This window comes from Carcharodon carcharias, chromosome 3 (assembly GCF_017639515.1).
Source record: "Carcharodon carcharias isolate sCarCar2 chromosome 3, sCarCar2.pri, whole genome shotgun sequence".
Lineage (NCBI taxonomy): Eukaryota > Metazoa > Chordata > Chondrichthyes > Lamniformes > Lamnidae > Carcharodon > Carcharodon carcharias.
In genome coordinates, this window is record NC_054469.1 from 192639598 (window position 1) to 192653513 (window position 13916).

Here is a 13916-nt window from a genome sequence, read left to right on the forward strand (position 1 = left end):
CTCTCCTAAGATGCTCTGTGAAGCCTACTTCTATGAACAAGCTTTTGCCCACAAGTTCTAATTTCTCCTTTCGTGTCTCATCAAAATTTGTTTGATAACTCTCCTGTGAAGTCACTTAATTGTTAGGTTAAAGGTGCTATATAAATGGATTTTTATTGTGATTGTGTCTACCACAATGCAAGCTATTTATTGATTAACTTATGAAGTATTTTTGCTATTCCTAAAAGTGACAATAATGCCTCTTTAACAAATTAGTCTCAATAAATGTATGTACTCATTCAAGAATATGACCAAAATGTACTAATTATTATCTCTGTCATTATTTCTAAATATGTGAGTTGATTTGTGAGGGTGCAACTGTGGAGGTGAAGTCCAGGCAGCTTTTGAAGTGTCACCTGAATTCCAAAATTATATTACAGCCCTTAACTCAGTTCATGTTTTTAAGACATTTAATTTGTTAGCTATTACTCTATTTTTGAGTTCTGTAATGGGCAGTGACAGTTGATGCCTGCATTATATCCCTAATGTGTGACCATGCTCATCTGAATATTAATGCTATTTCACCTCAAAGGGTATTAACAAAATTTTAATCCGTGGTTGATTATCTAGATTTACCATTAGTATGTGCACATTATTGTGATAATCCTTTACCCAGCAATTTTTTTCCTGTAAATTACTTGGATATTATTCAGTATTCCACTTCATCAAATGGACATAGAGATCAAACTAAGTACATGTTGTACTACATTTCCTTTAATTGTGGCAGTGTTTTTTTTGTTGCATTTAAAGTAAACACTGCTTAAAAAATATATGTTAATATTAATTCCCTTTGAGAGCCTTATTAGATCTATAATTTGACTTATTGCTGAACTGAACCTGATGAACTCGAACCCTGTCAGTGAGCAGTACAATTGTGTAACCATCCCAATTGAAGAAACATTACTTCCTGAACAAGGTACTTCCCCAAACATCAGTGACTTGACAAATAATGAATATGTTAAACTAGATTTTACATTCCCCCACTGGGTGTGTTATTGGCAGGGAGGCATGTAAAATAGCATGGTTAGCAACTCCACTACCTCCCCGCCATCCCCGAGCTCACCCCCATTATTCGGGGGGTTGGGCGGGTGGCGAAATTGGCAGCCCGCCCGCCATATTTGAATTAATAATCAAGGGTCAATTGAGCTTGTTAGAAAGCTAATTGACCCTGATAATACACTCTCCATGCCATATGGTTGGCGTAGGCAGTCAGGTGGGAGTGGGCAGGCTGTTTTTTGAAAAAACTTTTGAAAAAGAAAGGAAAGAAGGTGCTATCTTCAGGGGATGCCCTTTGCACATTAGAGTGCAGTCCCTCCTAAGATTGTACTCCCACTTTCTTTCTACCAACCTACTCTGTAAAACACACTACCCTCAACCCACTGTCCCCTCTCTAAACTGCCCAAACCCCCCATGCCCATACTTAGCTTGGATCTTTTTCTTAGGCTTGCTTGCAGCCCCAGCAGCACCCACTAATGTACTTTTGGCGTTGTCAGGATGCTGGAGCTGCCGGACATTCAGATTGGCCAGCAGCTCCAGAGGGCAGTACTTCCTCCCAAATGAGGGTGGAAATCCCACACTGCACCAATTTAGCCCATGCACAGCGCGTTAGGGCTGTGCGGTTGGCGTGGAGCAAGTTGGCTCCAGCTCCGCCATCACAGGTTCCCCCTCTCCTGACCTTGCTCCTTCTCCAGAGGCAGAATCTATGATTGAAGGAGCAGCAAGCCTGGGAGACCAGGGGCCGGTTTGGGCCAGAGAGAAGCAGAGTGCAAACCATATAGGTAACTGAAACACAAGCGAATTGATCAGAAACAGGTCAATCCACCATTACAATAACTCCATCTTTGACTCCCTCTTAAAGTAACCAGCTCTTTCACAAATCCTGTGAGTGGCTCTGAAAAGAGCCTTTGGATTATTGAATTTACATTTTTTCATTCTGTGCTGGACTAGTGGTGCTCACAGTAAAAGAGGAGCTTTATCTTCTTCAGAATGTGAACTGAAACCCATGCTCTCACTCCAATTCCCAATCTATCTCCTCTCCCTCTGGGAACAACACAGGGTGGGATTTCCCAAGCTTGCAGTGATCCCCTGTCACTATCTAAACTTGCCTCTCAGTCCTGACTCCTGAATCCCAAGCAATGGGAATTCCATATTTCTAAAAGGCGTTCGATAAGATACCACACATAAGGCTATTTAATAAGATAGGAGCCCGTGATGTTGGGGGTGGCATATTAGCATGGATAGAGAATTGGCTCAATAATAGATGACAGAGAGTTGGGATAAGGAGGACATTTTCAGATTGGAACCTGTAATTAGTGGAGTGCCAGAGGAATCAGTGCTAGGGCAACAATTATTTACAATATATATTAATGGCTTAGATAAGGGAAGTGAATGTACTATCGCCAAGTTTGCAGATGACACAAAAATAGGTGGGAAGGCAAGGGGTGAGGATGACACAGAGAGTATACAGAGGGATATAGGCAGGTTAAGTGAGTGGGCAAAAACAAAAGATGGAAGATGGAATATAATATGGGAAAATATGAGGTTATGCATTTTGGCAGGGAGAATAGACGAGCTGAATATTATTTAAATGGAGAAAGACTGTAAAAAGCTACAGCACAGAGGGATTTGGGAGTCCTCCTGCATGAATCCCAAAAAGCTAATGTACAAGTTCAGCAGGTAATAGGGAAGGCAAATGGAATGTTGGCCTTTATTTCAAAGGAAATGGAGTATAAAAATAGGGAAGTCTTGCTAAAACTACACAAGGCATTAGTTAGATCACACCTAGAATACTGTGAATGGTTTTGGTCCCCTTATCTAAGGAAAGATATTCTGGCATTGGAGGCAGCCCAGAGAAGGTTCACTAGGTTGATCCCAGGTATGGAAGGATTTTCTTATGAGGAGAGGTTGAGTAGCTTGGGCCTATACTCATTGGAGTTTAGAAGAATGAGAGGCGACCTTATTGAAACATATAGATTTATTAGGGGGCTTGACAGGATAAATGCTGAAAGGTTGTTTCCCCTTGTGGGAGAGTCTAGAACCAGAAGGCATAATCTCAGAATAAGGGGTCATCCATTTAAGACAGAGATGATGAGGGATTTCTTCTCTCGGGGGTTAATGTATCTGTGGAGTTCTTTACCGCAGAGGGCTGTAGAGGCTGGGTCATTAAGTATATTCAAGGTTAAGATAGACAGATTTTTAATCAGTAAGGGAATCAAGGATTATGGGAAAAAGGCAGGAAAGTGGAGTTGAGGATTATCAGATCAGCCATGAACTCATTGAATGGCGGAGCAGACTCAATGGGGCAAATGGCCTACTTCTGCTCCTGCATCTTAAGGTCTTATAATTGACAATGGGAGCAATTGCAATAGCTTTGCAAAGGGACAACACCACAAGCCCAGTAGCATCTTGTGCCTATAGCGACTTTACACTTCAGCAGAACTCGTACTTCCAATAAATGTAGCCCACATCATCAGTCTTGATAATAGTTGGAGCCAAAATGAGCCACTTTTAAAATAAATCTCCTTTTCCTGGTGCCTTTCCAATGGGAAAAAATGCACAAGAACAAAACATTACACCACAAAGGAAGCTGATTATTTTATTCTTATTTATATATTCAAATTATGCAGCTGGCCACCGCCTGTTTGATACCTAAGGTCAAGCTTTGTAATGGTAAATCTTGCTAACCTAGCTCAAAAGTAAAGTGGCATAAGGAAAGAAGGGCAACCTCATAATTTGGGGATGGGATGGATAAGTCATTGGGTGAGGTGTCCCAGTAATTTATGTCAGAGCCTCCTGTTCTATACAAATAACCTGGACCAAGTTTTAGTGCTAATGAACAAAGTTTGAAGATGGAGGATCAGAAGGAATCAGAAGGCCTCAAAGCCTCAGATAAGCAACAAAATGGTATTTAGATCGGAGTAAACAAAGTTCAAAATAGCAACTTAAATTTATATAGTGCTTTTAACTTAAGTAAACATTCCAAGGTGCTTCACAGGAGTATTATAATAGAGTATGGTACTGAGCCTTAAAAGGAGATAGTAGATTAAATGGCCAATAGCTTGGTGAAAGAGCTAAGTTTTAATGAGTGCCTTAAAGAAAGAAAGTGAGGTGGAAAAGCGGAGAGCTGTAGGGAGGGTATTCTAGAACTTAGTGTCTCGGCAACTGAAGGCATGGCCACCAATGGTGAAGTGATTAAAATTGGGGATGCACAGAAAGCCAGAATTAGATATCTTGGAGATTTGTGGAGCTGAAGGAAATTGGAGGGACAGGGAGGGGTGAGGCGATGGAGGGATTTAAAAACATGGATGAAAAATTTAAATTCAAGATGCTCCTTGATTGGGAGCCAGCGTAGGTCAGTGAGCACTGGGGTGACAGGGGAACGGAACTTGCTGCGAGTTAAGACATGGGCAGCAGAGTTTTGGATGACCTCAAGATTAAGGATGGTAGAATGTGGGAGACCAGCCAGGAGTGTGTTGGAATATTCAAGTCTAGAGACTTCAACAGTCACCACATGGACTGTTACTCAGCACCAGACAGCTCCTAGAGTGGGCCTCCAGAAATTACCTCACCCTGATAAAGAACCCCAAGCAATAAGGAACATGCTATTTAGCCAGATGGGGTCAGAATTGCTCACCTGTGATGTGTTAGTTCCCTTGATGGTCACCCCAACCAGCACAGTACCTAGTCCTGGATGACTTCCCACATAATCAACACAGGCCATCGCTCATTCACATTAGCCTTTGCTTTCCAGTCATCAGCTGATGCAAAGAAAATGCAACTTCCTTAAAGCAGATTGACCAAAATACAGCAAGATCTTGGACCACATCATTGTAACTATATCTATTCACAATAAAGCTGTGGAAAATTCATATAAGCACTTTTGTGGTGCCGTTCACAATGCTGCTTGCACAACCCTCCCTTGTGTCTATCAACCCATCTACATCCCATGTCTTGATGCAGAGAATGCAGCACTCCTAAAAGAATATGAATCATCTGGTGATCCCTGACATAGCAGACCATCTCACTGAATCTCTTAATGCTACACATCGCGCCAGGTGGGAGGAAACAACAGCAGGGCTCAATTTCACTCATTCAGTTGGAAGTGCTAGAACCTGACTGGCCATCTTGGAGTAGCCCGAAAATCACCTACATTAAGTTGCCCATCAGTCATCTTGAACCAGGTTGCCAGTCATCTGCTCCATGGCGAGAAGACACTGTTGGAAAAGAAAAGAAAATGCATCACCTACAATAAACTGAAAAAACAACTCCAGCAACTTGCAGAACACGACAGTCCTGATCCCTTCAAGATCACAGGACTGGAGAAAGCATTAAGAGGAATGTGGCAAAGCAGCTGGGATTACATCACACCAGAATTCCTGAATCAGCTTGGCCCCCATGCTTGTGTCCAGCTGACTCATGGCCATTCCAAAACCTGGAAAAGATCTCACACTGGCAGCTAGCTATCGGCCGATTTCACTACTTTCTGTGTGCTTTAAGATCTTGGAGCATCTTAACCTGCAACGCATATCTCTGAAAGTAGAAACCACCATTAATATTGACCAAATTGGTTTCCATAAGGGGTGTAGCACATGTGATCAAGTTCTCGGACTCATCACCTACATAGATAATGGCTTCCAAAAGAACCTGAAGACAAGCATGGTGCTACTGGACTTCACAGCTGCCTATGATGCCGTGGGCATTCTGGCCTGTTCTTAAAGCTGTCCAGAATGCTTTCAACCTGGGTTGAGCCAGTTGTTGAAACACTCCTTCACAACAGACAATTCAGAGCCTGCCATGGGCAAGAGAGAAGTGCATGGAGAACACAAGCCAACTGACTTCTACAGCTCAGTGCTAGCCCCAATCCTGTTCAATGTAAATACAAATGACTTGCCAACACCCATGCCCGCAAGTTCACCCATGTTGATGACATCTGTTGGGCCACCCAAGCTCCATCCTTCTGCACTCTGGACCAGATCCTTAACAAAGACGTTACAAAGTTGATGGACTACTGCAGCACATGTGTCTCGTGTTAAATCCCTGTAAAACTATGTCCAGTGTATTCCATCTTCACAATGCCAGTGTCGAAAAAGAATTGCATATCTATATGGATGGCCAGAGACTAAAGCATGATTCCAACCCAACATACTTGGGACTGACTCTAGATAGGACTCTGTTCTTCTGGGAACATTTGAAGAAAACAACAGCAAAGGTCAGAATCAGAAACAACCTACAAACCGAACTTACAGCATCTATATGGGATGCAGCTGCCACAACACTCCGGACTTCAGCACTTGGTCTATATTATCCTCATTATCAGAGCACTGTGCGTCTATCTGGCAAATGTCAACACACACACCTTGTTTGCACTCAAATGAATGCAACAATGTGCATAATAATTGCAACTCTCCACTCAATAGCTCTCCCCTGGCTTTTTGTCTTTGCAAACATCATTCTGCCACACATCCACCAACTGACGAAAACCTACAGGCTGGTTGAAACCATCCATGCTGCACCTCACTTATCACTCCATGGTGACCTGTTCAACCCACCTACTGCCCGCCTTCCATCTCTGCAGCCCATATGTTGCACCCTTCCTGAGCAAGATCTACCAGCAGACATCATTTGGATCAACAAAGATCAATGGGAAGTCAGAAACATGTTCCTCTTGACAAACACCATCTGTTGAACAGCAGGCTTTGAACTACCACGGCAACAGTGGTCCTTGCCAACTAGATTCAGGACAGGCCAGAGCCCCTTTGCAGCAATCCCCACCAGTAAGTCTTCAGTACAAACCCCTTATGAACTTATGGAAAGACACAAAAATGCTGCACATCACCGAAGCGCGTCCCCTCTGGAGACTAAGTGGCGGACTGATCACCTTAAACTCATCAAATGAGGAGGCTATCACTTGGCTTCAGGGATTTACATTCATTAAATAAATTTCCTATGAATAATAAAGACTACAAACTATTGGCAGTTAGTATTATAACTATGCCGCTTCTTTACAAATTGTTGTTATGTTCTTTCATTCAAAAGCCAACTATTGGCAGCTGTGCAGCATAAAACAGAGGAAGGGCAGGCTCATCTGAAAGCACAATTATTTTAAAAAAATAACTCAGGTGAGTTTTCAGTCTAAATCAATGTGCGAGCAATCATCATAGAATATTTGATACAGTTGAGTTACAATAAATGATGTTAAATCTGTGATTCATGTTTTATTTTATTTGTCAGGAAATAAATAATTATATAGAACAAGTGATGTATAATGATCACTATCTATATTCTTTCAGAGGTTATTACATAACAAAGACTTAGCCTGTATAGTTTTGCTTGTCTAACTGCTTATTTGGGTTGATTTTCATATAACATTGAACGGCTTTCAAAATGTGACACATTTTCAGTATAATGGCTGTACTGTAATTGTATGCCTGGCACATGAAATCTTCTTTTTATCCTATTTCACACTCAAATCTGGTACTATAATCTGGATATATAGTACTGCAGTCAATGCCATAGATGAAGTCTATCGGCATAACTCGTACTGGACAGTTTGTACCCATAATTGTTTTTTCTTACATGCTGCACTCCAGGGTGATGTATTTGTGCAGCTTACTTTGAGTGTGGTAACCTTCATATGTGGTGGTTGAGACCTATGACGGAGAGAACAGTAAGATGTAGTGGGTGAAATAGAACAGATGAACCCAAGAAATCTGATGAGCATTTTTATCTAATTCTTGAATTGGTTCTGACATGGAACTAACTCCAAGAACTGATCTTGTTGCTGAGGTAACTTTGGAATGTAGTTTAAGTGACATTAAATCAGGCCTGTCCAACCTTTTTGCGTAGGGGCCATATTTCAATTTTTCTCACACTTGGGGAGCCAATGAGCAAATTTCAGAAAGATAAGGTTTGGCACAACATTAAACATGAATTTTTTTAAAAAGCCAACGTAGGAAAAGAAACAACTTGTCGAGCAAAAAATATCACAACAATAAATTGATTATTTATTACTCACTTTAAAAAAAATGAATATGATGATTTAAGTGTGAACGGGTGAGAGTGTGTCCAGCTCACTCCAACTCTCAGGGTGCTCACGTATTCGCCCTCACTCCTGTGAGTGTGGGTGAGAGTGCCTGTTGGTGTATGGGGGTGAAGTTGAATGAGAACCCTGAGACCCTCTGCCCTCCCTCTTTCCCCCTAGCTCACCCACCCTCACTCACCAATGTCACTCACCCACCTGCTCTCACCCACCTTGACTCACCCATCCTCATTCACCCACCCACCCTCACCCACCAACCCACCTACTCTCACTTGCTCACCCACCCTCAAGTTCACTTACTTACTCTCACTCACCAAATCGGCTGCGGGGGCAGGGAAGGTACGATTAGAGTGGAAGAGAGATCTGGAGCGAGGCCTGAGGATTAGCAGTGTCCTAACGTGGGTGCCTACCGAGGGGAGCGCTGAGAGCCAGTTAAACGTGAGGAGGAACCAGGGGAACATGGGAAGGAACTGGGGGAACACGGGAAAGAACCGGGGGAACATGGGGAGGAACTGGGGAGGCGCAGCTGGAGCCGTGGGATAATGCGCCCTGAGCTAGGCCACTGTCAGCCGTGGGGAAAAGTGTGGGAGCAGAGGCCCTGTCCGCTCTAGAGTTGCCAATGTTCGCTGTTCCTCCAATCACAGCCTGTTTCTCTTCCATGTTTGCTGGTGATAGGTTCAATAGTGATTGGATGAGCTGCGATTGGAGGAGCAGTTCCCTGCAGAAATCTTCAAACTCACTAACCCATCCTACCGGCATTTTTAACAAACGCTCTGGGGCCACATGTAGGGGCTTTGCATCTCCACTGTGGCCCATGGACCATGGGTTGGACAAGCCTGCATTAAATGTTTCATAACGAATCTGATCTTGATTTGTTAGAACAAACCACTTAGTTATTAAAATCAAAATATCTAATCAAAAATGACACTTTGTATTTTGTACTGACACTTTGATTAAGTATGGAAATCTAAAGCATTCAATCAAATCACAGTATTCACAAAGCTGCTACCAGAAAATGTCAATATGGGGCATACGTACAATTAGATTCAAGCAGGCCTTTCCACCTATCACTGGCCTTCTATCCACCTTCACCTGTCCCACCCCCCTTAAACAGTATATCTTTCACCACATCATTCCTTTTCTTTAGTTCTGAAGAAGTCATACGGACTATAATGTTAACTTTGTCTTTCTCTCCACAGGTGCTATCAGACCTGTTGAGTTTTTCCAGCAATTTTTGTTTTTGTTTTACAATTATATTCAAGTCACTTCTAGGGGAGAATTTTCTCCCCATCTGGCGGCGGGGGGGGGCATTGTGCTGGAGCAGGTGCGGACTTGGGCTGCCATTTTTACGTGGGCAGGCCAATTAAGGCCCACACGCCCAGGAGCGCCTCACTGTGCAGGCTGTGGAGGGGGTTTCCTGAATCGGGGCCTGCACTTTTTTGTGCATGTGCGTGAAAGACCATAGAAACCTCCCTGAGGCACAGAGAGTGAGTGAGTGGGTAAGAAGGAACTAGGGATTCAGTCTAAGGGGTGGGGAGGTGGGGGGACTGCCCCATGATTGGCAAAGAGCGACCTCCCCCCCACTACCTTCCCATTTTTAACCATTTAAGGTTAAAAAACAGGCTTCCCGCTCCAAAAGGATTATGGTATCACTCATCCACTCCCACTCATCTACCCTCAATTACCCACTGACCCAACCACCCTTGCTCACCCACCCTCACTCACCAATGTCACTCACCCACCTGCTCTCACCCACCTTGACTCACCCTGAGGCACAGAGCTGCCTCAGGGAGATTAGTTTAAGTTTAAAAAATTTAAATTAAAAAATAATTTTTTTTTTAGGACACGTCCCCTCATGTGAAACTGTCACATGAACTGGGACATGTTTATGAATTTTATTAAAACATTTTTCAAACTTTTAAAAACCTTCATGAAACCTCATCCCGCCCATGGATGAGGTTCCATGAAAAATGCAAAGGCCGCTTGGGCTCTTCGCCTGCCCGCCAACTTTAAGGTTGGACGGCAGCTCAGTTTATTGTTTTACTTAATAGTTAACTGGCCTTAATAGGCCTTTGACAGATCGGCGGGTGCACAGCTGACTTAGCTGTGAGCCCAGCGAACTGAAAATCTGAATGACGCGTGGTGACGTCAGGACGCACACTCAATGTCACCGCGTGTCATTTTACGCCTCGGCAAGCTGGAGCAGGGCCCACTCGCTGAGCCAAAGATTCTGCCTGTAACTTCTTTATTGGGGGATCTTGCTGCTGTGAACTCTTTAACTTAGTTTCTACGCTAATAAATATATCCATTGTACCGATAGATCACCAAAATGAGCAGATGACAATGAAATAGAATTGAAACTCATATGTATACTGTACTTCATCTGAAGGTCTAAATTTAGTATTTAAAGTACTATAAATTCATATGTTTTTTGATTTGTAAGATTAGTCACCATTGTCTTGACAAGCTCTGCAAAGGAGACAACTATGGATAATTATTGTATTTAGGAGTTTATATTCACAGTGCATTTTGATTAAGCAGTGTTTACAGGAATAGATAGCATTGAATCAACTTGTTTTTCTTTGGTTTCTAGATGTGGCTGGGCCAGAGGATGCAGAGATTGGAGGTTGGAGCTCCATGTCTACTACTTACGGTTGTACATCAAAATTGTACACCAAGGGCGTCTTTTCTCTTGATAAAGACAGATACAAAGTATTCATTTAGTATCCTAACCATGCAACTTGTCAACATATAAAGATCCCCTTTTTAGTCCCTAGTCAGCCTCACCCTTCTTCTTACTACCTTTTTACTATTTATGTGCCTATAGATAAGTGTTAGCTTCCCTATTATGTTAGCTGCCAGTTTCTTTTACTCATGCTTTGCCTCTCTTATTTCCTTTTTCCACTTCCCCTCTGAACTTCCTACAATCAGGTTTTTCTCAACTGAGTCATCAAACTGACATCTTCATACACATCCTTTTTCTGCTCCATCTAACTCTCTATTTGTCTCATCATCCAGAAATCTCTGAGTTTGGTTGGCCTACCCTTCATCCTCATGGGAATGAACATCAACTATACCTGAACCATTTCCTCATTAAGTGCAGCCCATTGTTCCTTTACAGTTTTGCCTGTTAATCTTTGATTCCAGTTTACCTGGAAGAGATTGTTCTCAACTCACCTCCTCCAATTAAGTTTTTAACTCCAGGTTACTCCTTATATTTGTTGCATTAGCCTAATCAAAATGGATGTGCAAATAATCCATTTGAATAAAGGAAAAATGTACTTGTCTTGTCACATCATCGAAAAGTCTCAAAATCCTTCACTTGCACACCACATGGACTTCAGCAGTCCAAGAAGGTGGCTCACCACCAACCTCTAAAGGGCAATTAAGGATGGGCTGGCTTTGACAGCAATGCTCACATCTTCTAAAAGAATTTTAAAAAAACCTTTCGAATATAGGCATTGGGCTGAATTTTACACGCCCCCAGTGGGTGTGTTTGCTGTGGGGGGGGCATGTAAAATGGGGTTGGCACCCATCCCACCACCTTCCTGCTCACTCCCAAGCTCACCCCATAATATGGGGTGGGGGGGTGGGCAGGCACCGAAATCAGCAGCCCAGCCGCCATGTTAAAAGGATCAGTTAAGGGTCAATGAAGCTTATTATCAAGCCTATTGATCCTAATAATATGCTGCCCATACCATAATCCATTTGGAGCAGGCAGCAGGGCAGGAGCGAGAAGCCTGATTTTTAACCTCAAATGGATAAAAGTGGGAAGGAAGGGGGGGGAGAGGTCGCTCTTCAGGGGTTGCCCTTTGCCAATCATGGGGCGCTTTCCCCCACCCCCTTAAACTGATTCCCTAGTTCCTTCCTACCCACTCAGTCTCTTAACCCCACCCTCTACCCCCCGACTGACCCTCTCCCTAATGCTCCCAAAGACTCTGGACTTATTTGTTCCAGGGATCCTAGGCCTTGGGCTCCTCTTTAGGGAGCTTCCACTGACACCTTCCTGGTGCTGCTGGGACTGATGGAGCTGCTGGCCAATTGGATTGGCCAGCAACTTCAGGGGGTGGGCTTTCCGCCCCACTGAGAGGCAGAAGTCCCACTCCACCCTCATTAATCTGCCTCATAGCACTTTATTGCTGCGGGGCTGGTTGGCGTGCAACTGGTCAGCTTCACGTCGACGTGGTTTCCAGGGTGGGCCATCTGCGCCCCCCCACCCCCAGCCCCCACCCCCCACCCCCCTCAACATTATTCCATCCATTGTCACTGTGCAGGGGTTGGGAAGATGTTGGTTAGAATGTGAGGGCTGTCTAAAGTTTCTTTCATAGAGGGTAATGAGTGTTGATGTAACCCCTATGATCAAGTATTTTAAGACAATCCCTGACCCCGGAAGGGATTTGAACCTGGGATGTCCCAAGTTGATAAAATACCATGATATACCTGTTTTCATTTAATAGCCAAAAGAATAGCAGACTCTGACACTGGCTGAGCAAGTGGGGGTGGTGGCAAAGCGGCGGGTGGTCATGACCCAGACCCTCCTGCCCCTGTCAATTTGACATCAGTCAGCATACCTTTTGAGCACAATTTCTATTCCATCCCAGGAACCTCTGTTACACCTTCAAGTACCCCAGTCCAGCTGCTTCCCCACCACCCCCAGTTTCTGCCTCCAGGCTTAGAGCATAAATCGATACAGCTCCTGGCTCAGTTTTTAGGTTAGATAAAGCAACAACTTTCCAGTCCTAGTCCAGTCCCTTTTCCGCCACATTGGCCAAACTTGGCCCTGTCACTGGTCTCTGCTGTATCATTGATAGTATATGTATACAAATCACAAGGTTCTCTGTTCTCACTTTGTAGCTACCAATTTTTGCAATTTAACAGTTTTCTCAGTGAGTGCTGTACTGAGGGAATGCTGAATTGTCAGAACTTCCGCTGTTTGAGTTCAACATCAAAACTTGAGACCCTATCTGCTGGTTCAGATGGATGTTAAAGAGCCTGTCGCATCATTCAAAGAAGAAAGGGGAACTTGCTTGTATCTTGGTCAATACCACCTAAACAGATGAAACGTTTGTTTAATAAGTGCAATATAAAATAAAAACAAGAAGTGCTGGAGAAACTCAACAGGTATGACAGCATCTGTGGAGAGAGAAACAGAGTTAATGTTTCGAGTCAGCATGACTCTTCTTCAGAGCTGTAAAGTGGCTGTTTATCTCAGTGCTGGTTATCTGACTTTACTGTGTGTAGATTGGCTACTGTATTTGACTACTTCACAATAGCGACTACAATTCAAAAGTATTCTTTTTTGAAGCACATTGGAAATCTCAATGATATAAAAGGTATTGTATAAACTCAAGTTTTTTCCTTATAATCAGAGTCAATGCACTAAAATTTAATAATAGGAAATTGCAGCATGCCAGAATACATTGCAATCAAATACTTTTTAAAAAAGACCTAAGAATAAACAAAAATGATTCAAATGCACAGGAGCTCAATCAGTATCTGAAAGAAAAGACAAGTCAGAGTGTTAAGCTTCAACATAAGTTTTGATGGGATTATCTTTTTGATTTGATGTTCGATTTTTATTTCAGATTTCTGGAATTTGATGTTTTCATTCACCTCTAAAATTGTAAAAATTTAATTCTACATTTTGACTGTCTAATACTCAGAGGTTTGATTGGTTTGGATTGTAAGGATTCTGGTAACAATTTATGAGAATTAAGTGCAGGGGACTAGCTTTCAATGGTATTAAATAGGAAGCCAATTCTTCAGACACCTGCATGCCTAAATTACTCATCTTATACTGTTCATTTCAAAATATGTTTTTATGTAGTTAAAAGCCAAG

The 13916-nt window shown here is 42.9% G+C and overlaps 1 protein-coding gene across 2 annotated transcripts in view; it reads right to left on the minus strand.

Moving 5' to 3' along the window:
- Positions 1 to 13916, minus strand: part of LOC121276214 (ribosome-binding protein 1-like) — a 51377-nt gene that overhangs the window by 22745 nt on the left and 14716 nt on the right. For both annotated transcript variants that reach the window (XR_005942633.1, XM_041184381.1), the window contains exon 2: positions 5189 to 5252. The gene's annotated coding sequence lies outside the window, so the exon portion shown is untranslated. The remainder of the gene's footprint in view (positions 1 to 5188; positions 5253 to 13916) is intronic.